Source organism: Serinus canaria, chromosome 1A, assembly GCF_022539315.1.
Source record: "Serinus canaria isolate serCan28SL12 chromosome 1A, serCan2020, whole genome shotgun sequence".
NCBI lineage: Eukaryota > Metazoa > Chordata > Aves > Passeriformes > Fringillidae > Serinus > Serinus canaria.
Window position 1 is genome coordinate 64905380 of NC_066314.1, and position 7315 is coordinate 64912694.

The following is a 7315-nucleotide window of genomic DNA, read 5'->3' on the forward strand; positions in this document are numbered from 1 at the left end:
TCTGCTTTAGATCAAAAAGGTTGAATGCAGTGAGAACACTTGCTTTTCATTTTAATGAGTGAAAGGGAGGGCAAGTAGCTGCAGTTGACCTGAAGCAAATGGGTTTTTTTCTATAAGTTTTGCTGAACTGGAAAATCAACTTTTCACAAAGCCCTTAATCAACACAGGGTTTCATGGTGAATACAGATGGATAAACTCCCCCACTGTATATTGCATTTTTTTTCCTTTTCTTCCTCAGTTTCAATTTTTCTCAGGAATGAGCTTTGCTTACACTAACTTAGAAGTTTGAGCTTAGAGGCTTAGAGGTGCAAGATGAGATTCCTAATCCCCTAGTGCAGCCACTCCATGGAAATTAGAAAACCTCCTCCTTTTCAAGATTTATCTGTGACTTTCAGTTAATCAAGCACAAGAGAAGGATCTCAGCCTGCATAGAATTCAACATTAGAAGGAAATGAAATTTACCAGACACATGCATTAAAAATTAAAAAATAAGCAAAACCCCAGCCCTTTGCCCAAATAAACCAGCAGATTTCTGAGTTCTTGGGGCTGTGGGGTGAGGAGACAATGCTGAATTCCCGTGGTGAAAGAATACATGTGCACAAATGACACCTTGAAACATACAGCTCGTGGTGTTATCTGGGAGATGAAAGTTTCACCACAACAGAATGTGAGAGGGTCTTTGCCAGTGACAAGCCCTCTCACAAGTCTTTACCCTGAAAAGAAAGGAATGCCAGCACACCCAGTCACTTCTGCATCTCCTGTCACCATCATTTTCTTTCCCATGCTCATCTTGGCCAGCTGTGACATTGTCCCAGCTCTTCTCTATTTGAACAGCTGGATGTCCCAATGGTATTCTGGATGGTATTCTGGAGCAGCAAGGTGGCCCTGCCAGGCAATTCCCATCCTCATCCACAGCTCTTGCTGGGCTTGGCCATGTCTCACCACAGACATTTACAGGGATAGACAGAGAGCTGCCTGACTGACTTACAGACAGAGAGCTGGAGGATGGTGGAGCTCTGAAAGTAAACTCAGACTCTAAACTTCATTTGTTCGTGGTTTAGTTCTTCTCAAGGGCTTCAAAGCAAAAATTATCACATTTTCTCACAAGATTTCCTTAGCAACAAGCTCTGTAGAAATTCCTTTTGCACAAATCCCCAGGATGGTTTCAACACAGCTTTAGGCAAATCTCATTTTTAAATGGCAGCTCAGATTCTTCTACTCACCTTTGCTTTCATGAAGCAACTCGAGATTTTGCCAATTGACATTGGGGTGATCACCACATGTCAGCCATTACTCTATATTACCATGCTATTATTTTTTCTCAAATATTTATCTTAACAATACCCCTGAATGGTTAAGAAGTGTTTTGAATTTCCCACCTGTAAAACAGGAATTAGGAAACCTTCCCCAACAAACCCACAATAAAAGGCAAAGTCTAATGTCCTCAAGGTGAAATGTGGACTCTAAATCTGAGCACATCTTTCTCAAACACACTGTCTAGACAAAAGATTTTTCAGTAAAAAGCCAATAAATAAATAATATAGATAATAATTAAGTAATGTAAGTATAAGTAGTAATTATTAAGTAATATTTAGGTTTTCCCACTATACTCGCACAAGCCTGAAAACTTTCTGAAACCTCAGAAAAGAGAGGTTTTATTCTTATCTCATGGAAAAATCTGTTTGGGAGCTACTAGGAGGAGTCTTGAAGGAATCTGAGCATACCAAAAACATGCTTCCTATACTGAGTTCAATCCCAAACTCAACTGACTTTGTTTTCAGCATCTAAAGAAAAATTGTTGAAATAAATATTGAAATATTTATTCAATTATTATTCAAAATAATGTTCAAATAATATTCAATTTTTTTCTGAACAAGAGACATTGGACCTACTTGGGTTGACTAACTGTGATGGGGCAAGAATTGCACTGACCTGAAGAAAGAAAAAAAAAGCTGCCAGCCTCAGCACACAAGGCTGCAGGGGCCAGAAGACACAGGCACTGCAGGGATGGAGCCATAAGTGATAGATTCTCTGGCCACAGGCAGGTGTAATAGCACATGTTACTGACCCAAAGCTCCCTCCATCAGGATGCTCCTTCCCAACACAGGAGCCAGAACTCCTGCAGAAAATTCCCCCCAGATTATTTGCATCTGCTCAGGCAATTGCATTCAGCACACAAAAATCTTGACTGGCATTAAGAAAAGCAGATCACTTTGGCCAAGACCTCCCTTGTCAGAAGTGACAACTCTGTGTCACAGCTCCACGCCCTGCTCTCAGCTCTGTCTCTCACTCCAAGCCCTGCTCTCAGCTCTGTCTCTCACTCCAAGCCCTGCTCTCAGCTCTGTCTCTCACTCCAAGCCCTGCTCTCAGCTCTGTCTCTCACTCCAAGCCCTGCTCTCAGCTCTGTCTCTCACTCCAAGCCCTGCTCTCAGCTCTCTCTCTCACTCCAAGCCCTGCTCTCAGCTCTCTCTGTCTCTCACTCCAAGCCCTGCTCTCAGCTCTCCAGCCCTTGTTGTGCCGTGGGTTCAGCTGTGACAGAGGTAAGTTTTGCTGTCACCCAGCAGCCCATATCTCTGTAATTCCTGTGGAGCTGCTCAGAACTCCAGGCCTCTCTACAGCACTGAGCCTTCAATCAAAATAAATTGTTTGTTTCTTTCTGACCACAAGAAGAAGTTGGGTTTCACCGTTTGCTTTGGCTACGTGGCCTGACTGAAAACATGCTCTAATGCTGGGAACTCGATGCAGCCCTGTCTGGAGCTGAAGTCATACAGTTGCAGTTTACAGCTCTGACTGACAGAGCCAAATAATTCAGAACTGTTTTTGAGGCCATGGCACTCACCAAGCAAGCCTTCCTTGCAGCCCTCATTGTACAGGGAACATCCCCACGAGCATGAAGATGAAGATACTCAATAAAGGGTTTTGAAGGATGGCATGAGGAAGAGTTTCCAGGAACACAGGAATACTTGAGCTAGCATGGGAATGGAATGCCACCCAGCTGGCACAGCTTGTGGCTCCTCAGGGCTCTCTTCAGCCTGCCCACAGCACCCAAACCTCCTTGGCTCACCCCAGGCTCCCCTGCAGATCAGGCTGTCCCAGCGTGAAGTGATCTGCTTCACTACTCTGACAGCAGCTTGGGAACAGAAAGACAAATGATAATGTTTGAAAACATTATTTTCCGAGTTTATGCTCTTCCTTGTTGCTGGAAGAGCTGCCCTGAATCCTCCTTGTTCTTCACACTTTTCTCACTCACAAATGCTGCTGCCTCTGTCTCCAAGTCCCCAGCTCCCTGGCACATCTCCTGCTGTAAAACAGAGCCCACCAGCAGAAACTCGTGATAAGTCTCAGCATGGGTGCAATCCTGCAGTTAACAGAGACAGACAAAAACTACACTGAACTGGGACAAATCTGTAAATTTAGCTCCCCATCTTTTGTATCATCTAACAGAATGTCAGAAGACCATAACACAGCCTGAAAGAGGGTAAGACAATGTGGGTTCCTGAGACTGGGAGGGATTGGAGCCAGTGACCCAGGAGGTCTCATCCCTTCCCATGCTCTTCTTTTCTTTCCATGCTCCCTTCTTGCTGCTACACATCTAAATTTAGGCTGTAAACTAATTTTAACTGTAAGGGGCACGGGGTTGACTCTTTGGAGTGTCTGACACATTGTAAGAGCAGGGTAACTAAAACACAAACACTTATGTAAATCCATCTTTGATTTTGTAATCAATTTAGTCCAGTAATTTGTTGCAGGGATTGGCTGAAGCAACATGCCAGAATTTTTACAGCCTCTCTGCCATAAAACTGACAAGCGTAGGTTTTCTGGTTTTGTTTTTACTTCCTTTCAAGTGTAATAACTTCCCTTTTCATAAAATGCCAACATATTCTTTTAAAACTGTCAGGCTGCCATCAACCTGGTCATGATCCAGTGCCAGGCCATAGCCAGACAAGATGAGTTACAAGGTAATCTTTTCTCTGCCAAACAATACAAAGATATTGGCACCTTTTCTCACTGCTGCAAATCAGCTCAAAGGGCCACAGAAATCAGAAACCCAAGAAGGGCTTCTTCCGCTTTTTGGGGTTTGCCTTGCAAGGAAAGTGGTGCTCTGCAAGCAATCTAATGTTTCATTAATAGCATGCTGGCTTCTTCCCTTTCTCCAAGACTTTTCCTCCACAGAAGTCCTGGATATAATTTTAATGAAATTGAGGATACCCTCCCCCTCTCCAAGTTCCACACTGGATTCCTGAAGACCGGTTTCAAGGAAACGCTACTCCCGAGATGAAATGCAAAGCAGCTGCACAGCTTTGGCAGGGGAGGCTGCATAAATGCCACCAGAAAGTGAATCACTGCCTCAGCCTAACTGGAAGTGTATCAATATTCCTGCTCAGGAAGGTCATGCAGCAGTGGAGACCATCCATAACATGTAGAAAAAATAGTACAAAAGGCCGCAGAACCAGAGGACAAGACCCTATTTTTTTTCATGTAGCTGACATGGAAATTGAGGTTTTTCAAAGCTTCTCAGCCAGTAAGTTAATACATCAGTATGGTCAGAGTTTTAAGAGAGATCTATAAAGCAGTGCTATTTGCACATGACTTCAAGACTGCACCTACATTCTTTACTGCTACAATCCCTCCAAATTTGCTTTTAAATGATTTGAGATGTCTGTGGATGGTACCAAACTTCCACCTCCTTCTTCCATCTCATGCTTGGGTATTCAAAGGAGGGCATGCCAGCTCCTAATTTAATAGCTCTGGAAGGACATCAAGAGTTGTGATGAAAACACGTGTCTCCATGCAGGACTTGCTGGGATAAATGCAGAACCACCAGGTTTGCACATGCAGAGACCAGGTAGGGATTTGTAAGAAGATCCAGTTAGTACTTCTGGGAGAATATTCTTTTTTTAAAAAACATTTTTAATTGTATGACCATAAAGTACACAATAAACCTAGAGACATTAGTGCATCAATCTTTCCTCATACCAATCTGTTGTGCAACACAGCACTGATGTTTTGCCAAGCTGAGAAAAGTTCACCTGGACACTGACAGGAGTCAAGCTGGTTTCCATTTTGCCTACATGGCACCACTGGGAACAGAAATTCCAGGAGTCAAACCCTGCTTTCAACTCAATGGGGACAACTCCCTGTTTCCCTCAAGGCAGAACAATGCTAAGTTAAGGACAGGATTCACATCCACAGTAGCAAAATAGTTAAAAATGCTAAGACATATCAAAAACTGAGACATCCACACACTCTGGCAATGTTTGCAACAATAAAAGTATAAATATTATAACAGCAAGCATGTAGGGATATATTATCAGGTATTTGCTGATAATGGTGTGTTATGGAGTGATAATGGTACAGAGGAAAGGTGAAATTTTTTCCAAATGACTTCTCAGAATAGAAAGCATTGAATTAACTAATCTATTAATGGCATTTATTGCTATAATTACTTGGTATTAGAACAAATATCCACATATGGTACTTGCAAAAAAGCCCATACAGGTACAGTATCCATCACACACATCCTTTCTGAAAACTGGGACTGTCATTGGAATTTAGTCAGCTTTGGGCTCTACACAAACTATTTAGCAACCCACAATAGCCATTTATCAGAGAATTCCAGCTAGGTATTATCTTTGGGAAACCTGAATGAGAATTTCCAGCAGCAGGTTGCAGGTTCCCAGAGTGGTAAGGGCACGTAACTCCAGCATTCACAATTCCAGTGTTTGCACCTTTTAATCCAACACAACGAATCATTGGAAAGGTAAAGTTTGAAGCCATGCTGGAAATCCCAACCCCCCATGCATGCAATGTTAGAGAGAAGGTAGCTGGATATCAAACACACCGAGTGCTGAGGTTTGAAGTTTGAGACAGGCACACAGAAGATGATAGGAAATCTTTCCCAAGACTTCAGCTCGTTCCGGAAGCATGAAAAGAATGATTAAAGAAAATAAAAAAGAAAGGTGACACAGCTCACTGAAAGCTTGGAGTGATTTAGGAGTTTGTCTAGTTCTGCTTAGGAAGCCAAATGAACCACTCACCAAAGGAAAATGATAACCAGTAAGGAAAGGAAATCAGATGAATACACAATTCACACACCATCTAGATAAGAAATATTTACCTTCAGATAACTTTAAATTCAACTTCTGAAATCAAGCATTTCCGGTCTCCAAAACTCTTGTGACTTAGACCAACATCTTTATAGCTCTAATCCATGTACTTGGAGATGAAAAAAAAAAAAGAAAAAGAAAATTAAACAAAGCTTGAGGTACCCACACTTCAACTTGATCTGTTAGTGGATACACAGCAAGATAAGCTACAGTCAACAAGGAAGTCCTCAGGCAATCTTCTGCCTATAGAATACCCCAAACAAAGTAGCCCTCTTTTTCTTGCTCAGTATATTTCATTTGAAATGTTTAACTAGAAAATGGGATTAGATCAAAACCAGATTTACAAGGAGAGCTGCACTTCAGCTGCACTCCAAAGCTCAGTGCAAAATATTAGACATGCAAGCCATGGTGATGGAGAAACAAAGTGTCCACTCTTAAATTTATATAGTATTATTAGCAACAAAGCTACTCAGGAAAGTATTTTAAATATATTTTGGTGGTTAAGCAGCACTTTCCTATGTGATTACATAATGTTATTCTTTACATCAAATCCAACTTCACCCAAGAGTTGCATTTGACTTAAAGTGGAGTCTGGTAGTATAAAAGCACATTAAAACTGATGTGAAGTTGAATTTTATATGTGCTTCAAGACATCTTGAAAGAAGTGGTAAAGGTTGTCTTGGTGGCATTGGAACCCAGTTTCTTTGCTCATACATGAAATGCCTTTCAAGGTTTCACCAAAGAGAACCATTTAGGTTGGAAAAAGCCCTTTTGACCCTTGAGTCCAAGCACTTTTCCCAGATTTTCCCTCCTCCTTCCTCTTGTTTCCTGGAAAGCAACAACATAACCCTTGTCAGTGGATCATGTCAGTCAAATGAAAATGCACCCTCTGGATCTCAGGGGGTCAGGAATCAGCCCCAGAATCATTCTCCTCTCAATCTCCACCACGTGGCCTATCATGATGCCACAACTCAGGAGAACAAGCCCACAACAAACACATTTTGCAATGGTGCAACAGCCCCGGAATTTTTGGACAAAGACACGTGGACAGGTGGGAGGCAAAGGGGAGAGGCTGCAGGTGCATCCTACCAATGAGCTGGACACCCCTTTCCAGGTGAAAAGCCATGGAAAGGGAGCACTGGTTTGATGCCAAAGCTCTAGTAACTCACCAAGTCAATAACTGAGCTAAAAGAGTAATCATAAAAAAA

General features: G+C 42.2%; 1 long non-coding RNA gene across 1 annotated transcript in view; it reads right to left on the reverse strand.

The window, feature by feature from the left end:
• The window catches only part of LOC127059094 (uncharacterized), a 32409-nt gene extending 26061 nt beyond the window's left edge, over nucleotides 1-6348 (reverse strand). Inside the window, exon 1 of the long non-coding RNA XR_007776539.1 lies at nucleotides 6119-6348. This is a non-coding gene — a long non-coding RNA (uncharacterized LOC127059094). The remainder of the gene's footprint in view (nucleotides 1-6118) is intronic.
• Nucleotides 6349-7315: the final 967 nt, after the last annotated feature.